Here is a 17,093-nt window from a genome sequence, read left to right as displayed (position 1 = left end):
CATTCTTCACATTATCCAAGAATGAACTTCACAAGATGCAAATATGATCATATTATTCCCCTGCTTCACATTGTTTAATAACTCCCCATAGGCTTCAGGCTGAAGTTCAAATCCATAGCTTAGTCCCCAAAACCCTCTGAGACCCACCCATCTCTCACCTCCCTTCCTCCCAGACTCTCACGATTCGAGCAATGGCAAAATACTTGAGATGCCAGGAACGCAGGAGTTTTTTGTTATAAACATGTTATGCACTCAATCTGGAATGTCCTTTCCCACATTATATCTAGCCAATTCAGCTCAATACATATCTTCTCTGGAAACATTCTATGAGCCTCTGGTTAGAATTAATGACCCTTTCTCTATGTCCTCATAGCACCCTGGGCATGGCACTGTTGTATCCTTTATAACTCTGTGTATTATTAGATTTACTTCTCTCTTACCCATCTGTCTAAATTTCATTCTTAAAAAAGAAGTGTGTCTTATTTAATTATTTTGTATTTTTTGCACCTACCATAAGGTAGATACTCCATAAATATTGATGAATAGACTACCTTACCTATCGATCAATAGATAACATGATCACTATAAAAGCAAGCCACAGTTCATACCATCTATGAAGCCACCCACCAATTTCCTAAGCTCTTCTTCATTTTCCAAAGACCCAATTTTTAACTAAAAGAAGAGCTGAAAATATGTAAGAACCATGTCCTCAAATACAATGATTGTCACACCCAGAACATAAAGCTTCTTTCCAGAGTTCTGTTGGCATCAGTTATTCACTCATGAGCTAGGAGTGGGCAGCAGTTACAGCAACCGGATGAGTTTAAGGGTACTGATTACAGCTCAGATACTCAGCCCAGAAGGACAGCCAATCACGTGAGTCACCACGTCTGAGCCGCGCACAGCAGCAACTCCTATCCCAGGGCCAGAACTGAGAGTTCTCAAACTAGCAATGGCCTGCGGCTTTCTCTAATTGTTTAAACTGGCATAATACACTATTTATTTGTGCTGTCACAATTTCTTCTTTCTTTCTCTTCTGGACACTATTTTTACCTTTGTAACTTTCTCTCCCTGTACAAATAGAATATCCTTCCTCTTTCCATCTCAGTCCTGATTCTCACTTTGTTTCTTTGCAGTTCCTTTCTTAGATAATGTCTTGCATCTTATCTAGGAATATTCTATCCTCTCTAAAAAAGCTAAATTCCTCAAGTCTTCTGTCTTCTTAAGTGGAAAAAATAGGGGACGTTTATAACACATGTAATTGGTGACTATTTCCGATAGAAGGACAAATACAGTGCATTAGAATAATTACCTCAGTGGTCATATTTCCTGGAAAGCAAAATGAAGTCACTTGGGAAAAGCTCCCTGAAAGTCACCATGGAACTCTACTGGCTCTTTGGTTTCTGGGCTCCTGTGCAATTGATTTCTCTTGTCTCTTCTGTGGTCACCACAGTCCCAGTCAGCCTTGGTGTTAGAGAATGATCTACCCTGAACTTCTGGGACCGTTTGCCATCACACACTGTGCCAGGCTACATGTGTCCCTCTTGATTGATCTTCAAGGACTTTTGACTCGGGCTTTAAGTCATTAGCTTGAATTAAAGGAAAATGTATTTTATGATTGCTAAGCTTTCAGGGACTATTATATTTTTCATACAACATACAATAAATTCATGAGATTTTTTTTACTGTCCTTTCCCAGTTTGTCCGGCAAACAGAACACAAAATTTGCCCTTAATGTTGACAAGGACAGGTATCAATTGCAAGGATAATTTTTGTCACCCTTCCTTTTGGAAGAGAAATAGCCTTTTATTTTGATAATAATGGTATCAAATATCAGTTCGAATGGTATCGACGTCAGCTTTCAGTTAATATATGACATCAAGAGGCACTTTGCTTGAATTTTATGAATTTTATAATTTTAATACGTTGGTATTTTCAATATTCTAGCAAATATATGTGCTCAAATGAAGATTCATCAGTGCTTCACATCCAGACAGCTCTTCAGTCTTTAGTTTTGGAATTGAAACGTTTCCTGAATGCGTGATCTTTCTCTCATCTGTAATTCAGAATTTCCTTCCCAGGAGAGGTTCTGAATTCATGATCAGTGTCCCAAAGACACGCACATACTGAGAAGCAGGCGACCTCGAAGGGGAATGGCAGCCCCTGGAGGTTAGTGCTGTATAATCTGTAGCTGAACCACATCCACACAGCAGCCCACCAGCCCGGGGCTGGCTCTCCAGGGGGCAGGGAACGCGCCACCTCCCTCAGTTATTCTGCTCTACTCTGTCTCAGCATTGCCAAATAGGCTACCGGGAGATCTGACTGAGGACAAATGCTTAAAAACTGTATGTGTAATTCAGCACACAAATCCAAAATAACACCAGACCAATGTTCACTCATTTAATCTGGCCAAGAGCCATAACGTAAATGATTTTATTTGAGATTCTTCTCTAGATTATACGCTCCTTGAGGCCAAGGACGTTGTCTCTTTCTCATTGTCTGTCCACAGCCTCACACACAGAGAGGAGGAATTCAGTAAATATTTGTTCTCTCAAACAACCTGGCCACCTGATGCAAGTCCTGGGAGATGTGCTACCTCACTAATGTCCTCCACTCCTCAGAGCTCCGACCCTGCCCCTCCAAGCAGGTCAGAGCCCTTCTTCTCTTTCCCACACCTGCTTAGGTATCTGCAAAGATTTCCTTTTACTGTGGATTATCTCCTTGCTGTCTCATCCAAGTTGCTCAATTGACTTGGGACTTTCAACTTTCTGGTACAAGATGAAGACAGAGGACTTCATGTCTCCTCTGTCCTCTGGACTTGTTCCCTGCAAGTCCAGCCAAGGGGTGGGGATTTAACAATCCCTGAGCACACTCCCATCTCTGCAGGGACGTTCTGTGCTCTCCTGCTTCCAGAAACTTTGTGATCCTCCAGCCGTTGGCCAACCTTCAGCAAAGCGTAAAGGAAAAATAATGGCATCATCTACAAAGTCCTCAGGACATGTGTAGGAAGGCTCGCACAGCAAGCAACTCTTATCAAGAGCCTACTATGTGCCAGGCTGTTATTAGAATTCCTTGTCCTGGATAGGAGCAAAAAAATAATAATAATAACCTGAATTCTTTAAGGTTTTCAGCTGTCATGCATTTGACACAAAAAAAAGGTTATTTAAGGGAAAATTAAGTTGCCCCAAAGTGAGCCTTGTTTTCTAGAGTGGTTTCATTCAGACAGAGGCTTTGGTGACAGAGGGGGCCCTGCTGGGCTCCAGTGTCAGGCTGATGCAGTATCTCTGGGTGACAGAAGCCCTGGAGCGATATACTTGCTGCAAAGCACCAAGAGTTTTGCAAAACACGGATGGAATGTTGATAGCACAGGGGAACTCGGGAGCCACGGCAGGACCTACAAAGCATTGCCCTTCCTCGCCCCTTGTTCTAATTTCAGCATCCAAACCTTTCTTCCCTGCACTCCATACTGTGTCCTCTCTACCCTGAAGGGCACTGGGGAAGAGCCACGCAGAATGACCCCACCTGCACATAAACAAATGAGTTCAAGGAGAGGGCAAGAAACCTCTCCTTAACAGACCCTCTTATAATAGAAGACTACACAGTAGCCCCTCCCCCTGCCCTCTCCCATCCTCCCTCATGGTCAGAAAAATAATCCACCTTCATCCCTAACAGGAGGACCAGCCACAGCAGATTCATTAGTGAGGGAGGACAGAAGGGTGACTGTTTTGTTCAGTTCTCACTTGGAAAATGGGGCTTTTCTGATATTAATCTGCTCATTCGGGACTTCCGAAAACCCTGGACGGCAAATCTTTTAAGTGCTATTTAGACGACGGTGTTATCGCTTGACTCAGTCGGAGCAGCAGACAGAGCTGAGAGCTGCGGCTCCAGCCACAGAGCCTGTTTCTGGAAGCCCCTCGCCAAGCAACTGTGAAAAGTACCAGATGTGCCCTGACGACCTCACTGGTCCCCGTAGGAGAGGAAAAAAAGGATCCTGGAGTGAAGCCAGACACAATTTTATATCCACACTGTTGTCGTCCAATGTTCCCAGCAAATGAGAGAAGCAAGTCCCTGCCAGGACCCTGCAACTTCAGTGCTGGAGGCACAGAATGTGGAGATGACGCTCTTGACTGTGTTTAAAAAGATAGCACAGCGGAAAAAGATTTAAAAAGCTGCAAGAACTCAGAAGCCTCAGTTTAGCAAGCTCTGGGTAGGGTGAGTGGGACATGAGCTCAAGCTACAGAATAAATACCCAAACCAAACAGGCCAAGAGTCGGAAATTAGAAAGTGAGGAACATTCCAGAAATCTCTAAGACAGCTAGGACTGGAGATGTATCTCAAAATATTTAAAAGAGGGGCTTCCCTGCTGGCGCGGTGGTTAAGAATCTGCCTGCCAATGCATGGGACACGGGTTCGAGCCCTGGTCCGGGAAGATCCCACATGCCACGGAGCAACTAAGCCCGTGCGCCACAATTACTGAGCCTGCGCTCTAGAGCCTGCAAGCCATAACTACTGAGGCAGCGTGCCACAACTACGGAAGCCCACGTGCCTAGAGCCCATGTTCCACAACAAGAGAAGCCACCGCATTGAGAAGGCTGCACATGGCAACGAAGAGTAGCCCCTGCTCGCAGCAACTAGAGAAAGCCCGCGCGCAGCAACAAAGACCCAACAAAGACCCAATGCAGCCAAACTAAAAAAATAATAAAAATAAAAATAAATTAAAAAGTAAAATATTTACAAGAAAGAGTATATTTTTTTCCTAAAAAACCTTGCTATGTTACCTTCAAATAAAAGCTCTTAATTACAACTAACTTTCTAAATATACCAAACTTATTACTTTTATGACCAAATGAATTGTTAATCACAAGTCAGCTAGCTAAGCCAGGGGTTGGCAGACTCCTGAAAAGGACTAGGCAGTAAATATTTTAGGCTTTGTGGGCCATACAGTCTGGTTCCATTACTCAATTCTATTATTACAGCACAGAAGCAGCTGCAGACATATGTAAGCAAATGGCATGGGCTGCATTCCAGTAAAACTTTATTTACAAAAACAGATAACAGACTGGATTTGGCCTGAGGACCATTGTTTGTGGACCCCTGATTTCAACAAACAAAATAATTCAGACCTGGAAAAGTAAGAGCAAACAAATACAGTACTTTGTATATTTAAATTTTCCTTATATGCAGATCTGTCAAAATATCCTCACACCTTACTTATAAAACAAATTTTTTATAGCTTCCAATCTTGCAGAGATTTTAAGTTTCTTTATTCAGGTCCACCGTGGCTACTTTCTTTGAGTTCCATTTTCCAAGCACGACAAAATCTTGGTGAGCAATGCACCGGCATCATTGAGAAGATAAGTGAAGGCTGTGCTCGGTAAGCTAGGATGGATGATAGGAGGTTTTGTTACAGAAACAGAGGGTAGGATCAGGAGTATCCTTGCTTTCCATTACTTCAAATATCTCACTGAAGAATTTTTATTTCCCATTCTCCAAACTCCAGGCTCTGTGAATTTAAGTGCTGGTTGCTATAGGGGGAATGCTTCCACCAGGGAAGACAGTAAGGGTCCCATTAAACTGTCAGCTATATCTGCCACCCAGGCACTTTGGGTCCCCAAGCCAAGAGACCATCATGGGTGATAGATTATCATCATGGGTGATAGATCATTAGAAGGAGACAGAACTGCTGTTACACAATAAGGGCAGATATTTGATCACCCATATGATCCACTGCAGTATATCCTAATACTCACTTGTCCAGCATTGATAGTAAATAGACAGCAAAGTATAGCGGCCGTGGCCTGAGACAGGCATGGTGGCCAGGGGCTCAGACTGCTCAGGGATAAAGGACTGTGTCACCGCCAGGTAAGCCACCTGGACCAAAGAAAGAGGTCCTAGCCAAGGGTGAGGGAAATGCGTAGGAGAGGAGGAGATGGAGACTATCTCCTTCTGTAGAAGCAGGGACCAGGTTCATCTGACTATTCCCCTCCTTCTAAGCTTTCCCAGGCAAAGAGACCTACTGGAATCCTTAGGAGCTCTTCTCAGATGGAGTGGCCTTACTATACAAAGCAAGTGCAGAGAAGAAGCACAAGGTGTAGGTTCTGGTGGATGCTGTGATATGCCAGATGCCCATGAGCACAGCTGCCAAAAGTGCTGACAGCTGGTGGCTCAGAGTTGAGACCCACTTCAGGAATTGCTATCAACTCAAGGTAGTGGCCTTACCCAAGATCATATGTCCCCTCTGGGTACAGTCCACATCCAATGGCTGCTTAATGCAGGGGTACCTAGGCCTGCCACACTGGCTCAGTTAATTACAACCCTGAATGGCCACCCCAACTCCAGAGCTCTCTCCATGGGATCACCTGAGGCCTTTATTACAAACTTCACTGCAGCTCAACTTATCCCCCCTGCCTGGTCCTGTTCTTGCCCATCCCCAGTGGATATTGTTCCTAGGAGAGCTGACCAATAAACTTCTTGCACAAATATTTCCACTCTGAGTCCTTTTACCGGAGAATCCAGCAGAACTCAGCAAGTATATGTGAGGAGCATCTGGCACTCTGCTTTTACATGAAATAAAGAGATCATAACAATTCCTACCTCATAGCATTGTTGTAAGGAGTCAACAAGCTAAACTAGCGAAAGAGCCATGCAAACTGTAAGGTGCACCATAAATTTAACATAGCATTATGATAATTATTAGTATTATTATTACTTTTCTGTCTCAGGAGGTATTCACCAAAGAGATGTTAGTGGTCTTGCCATGCTTGTCTGCAACAAACAAATGTTTTAAATCATATTAGTGAGTACGCTATGGCCTCACGTTCTGAACTTGGTCTCTGGAGCCAGACAGAGCTTTATCTCTTTTACTGTATTTGATTGAACTGAAGACACTAGTGATGGTAAACTATGACATAATACTTTTTATCTGTGAAACAGTTTATCTTAGAATTAATGAAAGAGCCAACTTAAATTGCATTAGCCATAGATTTTTATCATAGATCACTTCTGTGTATATATGTTAAAAGGAAAATATATGTGAAAGAAATTGGTTGAGGTATTTCTGAAACTTGTTCGCATGTAGGATCTGACTCTTTGGAGTCACTATAGACTCGAGTCATAGATGTCCGTGTTTTTTTCACACCGTGTTGTCCAGTGTCCTCCACTATCAAGAGCACAGATAGTGCAGTGTTTCATAAGAGGACTAAAGCCACAGGTGCTGGCTTTACAGTACTGCAGAGCTGGCCTACTTTTAACTCCAACTTTGGGAAAGATACTACGCAAGTCTAATGTACTTCCTCTCTCACCGTCCCCACCACTATTCGGCTCATGAGGGCTAAAATCCCACTGCTGCCTCTGGGACTTTCTTCCAAATACTTGACACACATTCTGCAAGTTTTCATCCTGACACTCTTGATGTGGATGACCAAGCAGACAATGACAACTGTCGCAACTGCTGGCTGGCTACAGCGATTGTAAATTTATCAGTTTTAAGCTGTGACAAAACATCAGAGAAAATAAAATGTAAAAAAAAAAAAGTTGCTTCAGAATCAGTGAAATGGAGTAATCTCTCTAAAGCTGTTTCCTTATATAATAGAATAATTGTACCTGCCTCATACAGCTGTTGTAAAACTAAGATAGTCCGGAGGGAGTGATTGGCAGTGTCTGGCACATGGTCAGCATTTAATAATATTTACTATTACTGTTATGATTATTAGTTAACCTCAGCTGAAAGATGCTTTTCCATCTATGTCATGTACTCCTGAACTCAGGATCAGAAGCTGAAAAAACGTCACCCAGTGACTGATTTTATCTTTCCAACCCGAACAGGAAGCATGCTTATGAGTTCTTGAAACCTCCTTTCTCTAAGTTGGTTTTCTGTTTTATCCCTAGTACGGGCCACCTCTCCTACCAGGCTTGAAATTCTTACCATAATACTTCCTCTGGGAAAAACAAAGAAAAGAAAGGGACTGAGTCTAGAAGACCAATATAAAAAAAAAAAAAAAAAAGCACATGGAGGTGCCTATCAGAGCTCTCTCATTAGCTAATATGAATTAATGAGACTGTACTGTCACGGCTTCATTAATACTCTCACTAGAGTATTAACTGAGTGAAATTCAGAAGAAGAATATACCTTAGCTTTTCTGAGATCTGAATTTAAATCTCTGTATAAAGTGAAAGTTTTACAGAAAACTTTTATATAAAAGTTTTGTACCAAAGACAGATCCTCAAGGAACATTCAAATCACCATATTACATAGTCCAATTACTCCTTTAAAAAATAGAGTTACCAAATATGTATGGATTCCAAGGAAGAGGGAAACAATACCTTTGCAACTGCTGTCTCAACTCTCTGGCTGCCTCTGTGACCACTGATATTTACGGAAGCCAGAAAATGGAGGGTTTTATTCTCTTTGATCATATTAGTCAGAAGCCTCTTTGCTTCCTAGACTCTTCCTATCCTTCCCGTCATGAACTGCAAACATTCCAGCAATCATTTTCAAACACCTTAATTTTACTAATAATCAGGTATGCCGATCAGAAAAGACAAACTCTGAGAAACATGCTTAAAGTGAGGACATGCCTATTTTTCCCAGACCTAGAGCAAAGCATATACAAATCCAAATTTCACATTTTCCCAAACAGGATTTTGTAGGTGACGATACACTAAACATTGGATGGACTATCACATTCGTTTGCCATATATAGGATTTTGCCTGTTTTCAGTCAATTGTAGTGTCTCATTACAGTCACGCATATGAGTTGTGATTACCAAATGATGAGATAAATTCTATAAAACACGCACAAAAATAGGAACATATGTGCAACAGTATAAATGTATATTAAATTAGCTTATATCCAAACCCCATATTTGCTTATTACCAAAAACAGCATGAGAAATGTAGTCAGAGTTGCTTTTCCTCTTCCTAATCTTGTCGCCTATCATACATAGAGGTAGAAAAAATATCGTCTAATTCCTGAGCTATCAGAAAACCATCTCTTCCCATTGCCACATTACAGTGCTTGCAAAATAAGTATTTGTTCTATTTCTGTACACTTTTAGAAAGGAAGAAAGCCAGAGGATGGAATATGTCGGAAGTAGTTTGGTTAATACCTGAGATTTCCAAACTGGTAACATTAGATACTCAGTGGAAACCCCAATCATTACCCAGTTGGCACTGGAAATACCAATTCATCAGTGAGACTGACCCCACCATTCATTAGATGCTGTAAGACTTACCTTGCCGGGTACATTACTCCTGCCACGTAGGGGCCTGGCTGATGGAGCAGGGTGGAGCTCAAAGAACCAGTTCTGCAAATAGGCTGCTCAAGGAATTGGCCTCACCAGTGACCAAATGCATGAAATTGATCTGAAGGCTGGCCTTTAAATATCCAGAAAGGGAAAATGAAACTCGAATTACCCAGCTAGTCTGAAAGAAAAAGAAAAAAAAAAACCCTGTGAATGATTATATTACTCATAGAAAAGCATATCAGTCAGGAGGGCAACCCAGGAGAGATCCAATCCCAAAACACAGTTGAGAACACAACTCTGGCCTGAGAGGGAAAAGGGTCATCTTAAGGGCAGATGCTGCCACCGAAGCCAGATGGGAATTAGCTTGCTAGATGGAAATGGGGAAAACTCAAGCAGAACTTTGCTGGCATTTGAAATTACTTCCATTAAATAGTGCCCGTTTCTCTCAACTGACCCTGACTTAACACAGGTCTGATGCATTCATTTAGACTCAGGAGAAAAAAACTCAGATTTGAGTAAGGTCATCAAGAGAGAGAACTATGAGAAAAAGGGACTGCCTTGTTGTGATTCTCTACAAATTAAACGAAAATGATAATAATAGAAGAATTTAAACGACTTCATCAGATTTTTTAGGCCATAAAGGATACCAGGCTGTTCCCATGAGTTGTTACTTTAAAGCATCTTATTTATGTGCTACCAAATGTAATCCCCACTTCAGGTGCTTGTTTTTAAGCCAAGCCTTACTTTTTCCAAACTTTTAAAGAAACACCCTTCACCACCTTAGTTATCCTCAAAGGGAAGCTTAATCCACACTCCAGACTGCACTTTCCCACCCTTCTCTGTCTTAGTGAAGAGCAAATGATAGAGTGGTCTTTCTTTCAGTTTCTCCATGAGAAAGAACACCCCATCATTGCATTGTTCAATTCATTGCCTTGTTTCCCAGCGTTAGCGCAGCAGGCCGTGGTCTGCAGGAATTGACAGTTTATATCCCAGGACAAGAGGAAGGGTCAAAATTCCTGGTGCCTCTGTCATCTTGATGCTCCTTGCTTTGCACATTCTATATCTGAACAAGTGTTGGAAATGGATTAGAAAGAAATGCAGCAGGAAAACTCCACTGTGGTCATTTTGGGGAGACAGAAGTCCCCCAAGCAGGTTAAGGGAGAAGCTTAACAAGTTTAAGGTTCCAGACAAAGTGCTGATTCTGTGCCCATTAGAACTGCAGAAGCTGCAGTTAAACAAAAGGAAGAAGAGGGCCCTGTCCTGCCCAGAAGAGCTTAGAAGGGCGTCTGAGAGTCATTGGGAGAAAACATTTAGAGAAACAAAATAGCCAAAGAACACCTCTCAGAAAATGTAAGTACTCTTTCCAAAGAAAAGGGCTAATAAGTCCTAAGGGCCCCAGGACCTGGCAGAAAACATAAGTGGAGGAGAGGGGCTGGCCATGGTACAATTGGGGAAGTGGGGTTGGTGACAAATGGAGAGAGATCCCCTGCTCTGTCTACAGGGGTGGTGGTCTCCATTCAGCGCTGCCAACAGTGTTAGGAAATGCTCTGCTTTTTCCAGAGAAGCAAGATATAAGTGTGTGTGTGTGTGTGTGTGTGTGTGTGTGTGTGTGTGTGTGTGTGTGTGTGTGTGTGGACAGTGAACCCAGACAATAACTGTACAGGCCAGACAAAATAAAGTCTGTGCCCTGATCCAGCCCATCAGTCTCTAGTTTGTAATCTTAAGAGTTTCATTCTTTGCGAGTACCTAAAAGTAAAAAATATGCATACAGAAGATAGGTAAAAGAGGGAAAGAAAAAAATACCCACAGGGGGCTTCCCTGGTGGCGCAGTGGTTGAGAATCTGCCTGCCGATGCAGGGGACACGGGTTCGGGCCCTGGTCTGCGAGGATCCCACATGCCGCAGAGCGGCTGGGCCCGTGAGCCACAACTACTGAGCCTGCGCGTCTGGAGCCTGTGCTCCGCAACAAGAGAGGCTGCGATAGTGAGAGGCCCGCGCACCGCGATGAAGAGTGGCCCCCGCTTGCCGCAACTAGAGAAAGCCCTCACATAGAAATGAAGACCCAACACAGCCAAAAAATAAATAAAATTAATTAAAAAAAAAAAAAACCCACAAACAATTGGTATTATAGTTAGGTATGTCACCTGTTTCCCCAGGCCACAGAGACTTGGGCATATTTATTAATGAGATGTTTGCTAGCTGGCATATCAGATAAGGCCTGGAATTTCAGTGACTTAATACAGTGAAATGACATAAAATAAAAACCACACAATTATTTCTTGCTCACCTGACAGTTCACTCTGGTGTTCGGGGGGGTTTAAAATGGAGTTACTCTGAGGATAGCAAACTGAATTTTCTCCCTCTCATTCCTATTTGCTGCTGTGAGTCTTCTCTCACAGTCTTACCCATTTACTTCTGGGAGATCCCAAAACACGTCTTGCCTCTCCTTGGGCATGTGTACTTTGAACTACCACTTGTTTGACTCAGATTCCTTTATTGTACTTTCAAGGCTCCCAACAGAACCTCAAAAGGGCACCTTACCATTGGGAGTTCCAAGGGCTTTCTTCCCATGCCCCTAGGCATGCTAAAGCATGCTGCTTTCTGCCCCACAAATTATGGTGTTTGGATTTTTTATTTTTAACCTGTAGCCTCTCTCCCATTCCCTAGGACTCAAATGTGGTCCAGAGATAAATCTGTTGGTTTACAAACTGGCCCTCGTAAAAAGAGTGCAGGGAGAGACCAAAAAAAAAAAAAAAAAAAAAGGCAGAGCACTTCAGATTGATAGGTGGCAGGTTTAAGGTTTAATAAGCAAGGGAACTTACATACAAGGCTGATCTTGGGCAGCTGCAAAACAAATAGATCTCTGTCTGCACCCACCTGCCAGAATCTTAAAAGTTTATATAGCAGCTTTAACTGGGTTCAGTCATGTCAGATGGTCTCAACAACACATTACACTTGAGGCAGCTTCTAGTGCAGAGAAGGCAAGCAGAATGCACATTCCAAGGACAGAGGGGGCGTTGAGGAGCCTCCAATTGCCCTGGTCCAACTCGTACATCAACTGGCAGTCACATCCTCTCGATGACCTTCTCCAACAAAATCTAAATTTCAGGTTCTTTATTCAAAATGTCCTCATCTTTCTAATTTGTCAGTTATTGGACCAAGCTTACCATAACTGATTCTCTTTCCCTAAAGTTCAAAGTCTTCCCAAGAAGCAGCTTCATTCCCTATGCAAAACGATTTTCCTACAACACATTGACATCCCACCAATAGATTCAACTTGAATCAAATTGGAATATTTTCTTACATTTAAATAAAAGTGTCTGAACATTTTTTAGGGAAATTTTAGGGAAATTAAAATATAAGAACTGTTTCTAAAGGTCCTTGGACATATTTTTTAAATCAGGAAAATGATTTTTTAAACTACTTAGTGTTCAGTCTTCTTTCGTACCTCTAGGATCTCCAAAGAGCATGTACTTTACTGTTATATTTACTATTTAAGAATTATTGGATGATCTAAAGAAGCAGCCAGAACCACACTCCACCCAGAGCACATATATCACAAACAGTAAAGTTCTAATTCAAGATGAGGAAGTTATACCCAACAGGATATGCTCACTGAAATTTGATTTGTGATAGGAGAGTCCTATTTGATGCTCTCGCTAGTTCTTTAGAAAGTAAATGTAAAAATGTACACATATAAATATAAATAGGAAGGCATCTTAGTGACCACATATCCTACATTACACTAGTCACCTCAGTTTGTCAACTGACAAATCTGAGGTTTTGAGAGATGACATTATTTATCCCAGATCACACAGTTAACAAGTGAAAGAAATTGTTAGGACTCCAGTCTTCTGTTGACATATCCAGTCCTTCCCCTGACACAAAAACTATATGGCATCTCCAAGTCTGCATAGCAAGAGAGTTCTAAGGAAAGTCTGAGCATTTATCACCTGACCTTCTTTGCTCCATCTCCCGATAATCAATTCTTTATACCTTCAACTCATTTATTTTACTTCAGTAAGATTAATTCTCTTCACTTTCTCCTTCTTGTGGCTATTCCACTAGGTACTTCTCAAAATTTAAACATGAAAAGCCAGCCTTGACTTCCACATGTTTTGTGCACCACAGCTGTCTTCTAATTAACTGTGTCATCAACTCTGTGACTCAAGAAGCAGAAAGTTAATGCTTTTCCATCACTTTCTTTTAGTTTTGCAAATATTTATTAGCCACTTAATGGAGGCCGTCTATTGCACAAGTGCAAAATTGCATAGGTTTAGCAACTCAAAATATGCCCTTGTTTCAACGTATCTTTGTGCACATAACGTCTTTATCATTCTCAGGATCTAAATGTTGAGAAAGTCAGGAAGGAGGTAGGGATTTAATTAAAAAGCCAGGAAGGAGGTAGGGATTTAATTAAAAAGTGTGCTCCAGACATGAAATGGACATTAGCATTCAAGGTAAAATTTGAGGCTTAATCTCAATAATTAACCACAATTATCTAAATTTTGACTTCTGACGATTAAATCTATCGTGCTCTGGCATTTCTGCGTTCCCAGCCTCTCTCGGTGAGGTATTACAGCTTTCTCAGAATATGATGGCTCCTTTGTCCCAAACCAGGGCATCCTGACTCTGTCAAGGTTTCCAGTCCTGGACCATGTGGAACAGGTAGGTGAAACCTCATGGTCCCCCCAGCAAGGTGTCAGCTCAGCTGTTCTGGGCTCGCTTGTGCGCACTGCATTGACCTGAGGCTGATTTTTCTCTATAGCTGGAAGCCTTAGTGTCAGAAGCTTTAGGCAATTCATCCCATGCCATTAGCTGTGCACGTCCATTCTATCCACACAGAACGATAGCAATTATTTTCCAGGGAAGGTATAGCAGAGGCTGTGGAGGTCTGCCCAGAACCCGGCCTCTCAGGACTGAGGCACTCTTGGAATCCCCAAATGCTAGGAGTGTTGGCTCATAACTGCATCCTTCTACAGGAACTGCCCTCACCAAAGAGTCTGCCTCACCCCGAATTACAGCCCCTCCCTGCAGCCTGATTACTGAATGATTCTGCAATGTGTGGGGTACAAAGGCCCTTGTCTCAATCTGGGACAATTCGGGAGGGCTATCCCAGCTCCAAAGTTCCCCATGGTATCAGACAAGGCCTTTAAGGCAACTTCATTACGGTCCAGTGCTCGCCTCTATCCATTCCGGCTTCCATTAGCCACTCACAGGGGTTGTTTCTGAGAGCACTTCCCATTAAACCTCCAGCAAGCAAATCTCAGAGTCTGTTTCCAGGGAAATTGACCTAAGCCCAAAAGGAGTTATGATTGAGGATTCAGCATGAAAGTAGCAATACCTTGATGACATCTTGATTCTCTGCTATTCGGTTCAATATATGTAAACATGAATAAATGGATAAATAAATAAATGTGCGTGCATGTGTGTATGTGTGTGTGTGAGTGTGTGTACAATGTATGGATTACTTCCTACAATCAGGCGCTATTCTAAATGCTTCTCTTACATTAAGTCACTTAACATGCAAAACAACGCTATGAATGTGGCACTATAGTTTTCCCTGTTTGCAGATCTGGAAACTGAGTTAATTGCCCATATCATAAAGCAGTAATTGACAAAGCCAAGATTTAAACCTGAGCCAAAAGACTCACACAATCATGTTAGAACACTGAGGGCCAAACTAAGAGCTGTGAGAGTATATTGCTTTGTTTGGGGCAGCACCACAGCTTCTGGGTGATTAAAAGTTCTGTACATCTTTTTATTTCAGCTTCGTCTTCTATATTCCCAAAGGGGTCCCAATGTGGACAGCCTGTTTTCATTAGTGTAAAATTATTTACTTTATTTCCGAAGCCAGTTCCGTACATCCTATTCCCCTTGCTAACAGTTGGTTTATGGCCTGTTATGTTGTGCCATTGCTGCTGGGACATGAGAAAAAGTCTCTGGGGGCTTCTAGGAAAGCATCTGTTGGTTAGAAAAGGACACAAATGAAGAGAAGGCCTGTTTTCTGTCTGGATGTAGTTCTGTGACGTGGCAAGTAGAGTAGCAGTAGCCATCTGTGATCAGAAAGGATGACAGCCTCTTCAGGACAAAGCCAGCAGACCAAAGAGGGTGGAGAGGCAAGGTGGGAAGGATGTGGGTCGCTGGCATTTTGTTTAGATTCAAACTTAAGCAACTATAGACTCATCGCACGTACAGGCTTCATATGTGAAATAATAAAGTTATATATTGTTTTATCTATTGAGTATAGTTTGTGGGCAGCACAGGAAGGTTAGAAGAAAAATAAGGAGATTTGAGAATTAGTCAAATAAATATTAAAAAGATATAGTAATAAATAGATGACAAGATGTAAGTTGGAAACTAAAACTAATAGAAAAGTAATGCCAAGAAAGTAGGGTAAATGATGAGAGAAAAAGGTCAAATAAAACAGAATTAAAAACAAAGGGTAAAATGAATTTTGCAAATCTTTATACAGCCTGAATCTGGCCAGTCACTAAATTAAATGAACACGAATAGAAAGTAATTTCTTTCCAAGATCCTTCAATCATTTGAATATTTTTATAATATTGATCCCTCAAGAAGGATTCAGCTTAAATTCATTGAATGTGTTTTGTGTACCGATAGTTTTACGTTTATTATTTCAATTGGCGTTGTTTGCCCCATTTTTTAAAAGAGACAACTGTGGCTTAGAGAGGCTATAGTTATGTAGTTATGACACTTTAATTTTTTAATAACAGAAAGCCAACTTGAATCAACTTAAGGGTACAAAAAAGGGTTTATTTATAATAGATCTCCTTATCTCAAAGTAAGAAACTGTCATGCAAAGGAGCTGTGAATACAAACCACTAGCATCACAAAGTGAAATATAAAATAGGGATAATCAAGGAAAGTGGAGAAGTAGTAGAAAGGGAACAATCACCCTGGATCTCAACATCCCACAGGTTGAGTAGGGTATAGACGATCTGCATGCACCAAGACCAAAGTCCCAGTAGTGAAGAGGCCTGGCCCCATAAAGATCCACATATTTATAGGGCCAGAAGGCAGGGAATAACCACTTGACTCTGTGACACTGGAAGATCCAGCTCATAGAAATGGCCTTGTTACAAAGGGAGAGCCTCAGAGCGCAGTGGCTGGTGTGCGCACGTTTTTCTCTGGCTAACCCAGACCAGCTCCTGGCTATGCTACCAAAAAGGAAATAAATGTGTCTCCAGAGCCATCCAGATTTCTGTCTTGGCAGGACTGTAGGTGGGAACTGGGATTGAACTAGAACCACATCTCTATATCCATCATCTCTGTTAATGCCTCTGGACCTAGTTCACAACAAATGTGTGCCTTTTACATCTCTATCCACACAGTGAAAAACATGGCTCCTATGGTTCCTGAGTGGATGTGTTATGGTCCAGCCACATAGAGAAAAAATATCTGAAAGAAGAAAACAAACTCATGAGCCCAGGATAGCATCTATTGATCTAATGAACTGTGGTCAGAGTTAGGTCATATTAAATGTGTATACAGCACCCATTACAACCCTGTGGATGGATACTAGGCAAATAATCCAATATGCTTCCACTATAGAGAGACTGAGTAATTGGCCAGTGGTAGAAAATGTTAGAACCCAGGTTTGAACTTCAGTCTGCTAACTCAAAACTCTGTAATCTTCATCAGTGCATTACAAAGATGAATGAATGGAACTTGGAAACACTAGATAGAGGGCACTAATTAATTTGTTCCCACTGAATTATTTATATGCCCTTTCAGGTCTTTCTGAATCCTCAGAAATATTTGTCTTTATTTTTTTTAGTCAAGATGTTTTTTATAACTGCTGTAAAAACTACTTTGAAGGAATAG

The 17,093-nt window shown here is 41.7% G+C and overlaps 1 protein-coding gene across 2 annotated transcripts in view; it reads right to left on the bottom strand.

The window, feature by feature from the left end:
- Positions 1-17,093, bottom strand: part of LOC309615683 (uncharacterized protein) — a 342,582-nt gene that overhangs the window by 222,782 nt on the left and 102,707 nt on the right. The window contains exon 2 of one of the 2 annotated variants that reach the window (XR_014236961.1): positions 9,235-9,424. The gene's annotated coding sequence lies outside the window, so the exon portion shown is untranslated. Of the gene's footprint in view, positions 1-9,234; positions 10,851-17,093 lie in introns of those variants that run through there. The other variant, XM_082365745.1, reaches the window with a different exon arrangement.

This window comes from Balaenoptera borealis, assembly GCF_965194805.1.
Source record: "Balaenoptera borealis genome assembly, chromosome: 18".
NCBI lineage: Eukaryota > Metazoa > Chordata > Mammalia > Artiodactyla > Balaenopteridae > Balaenoptera > Balaenoptera borealis.
The sequence above is the reverse complement of the archived record's forward strand: the minus strand, read 5'-3'. Positions and strand labels throughout refer to the sequence as shown.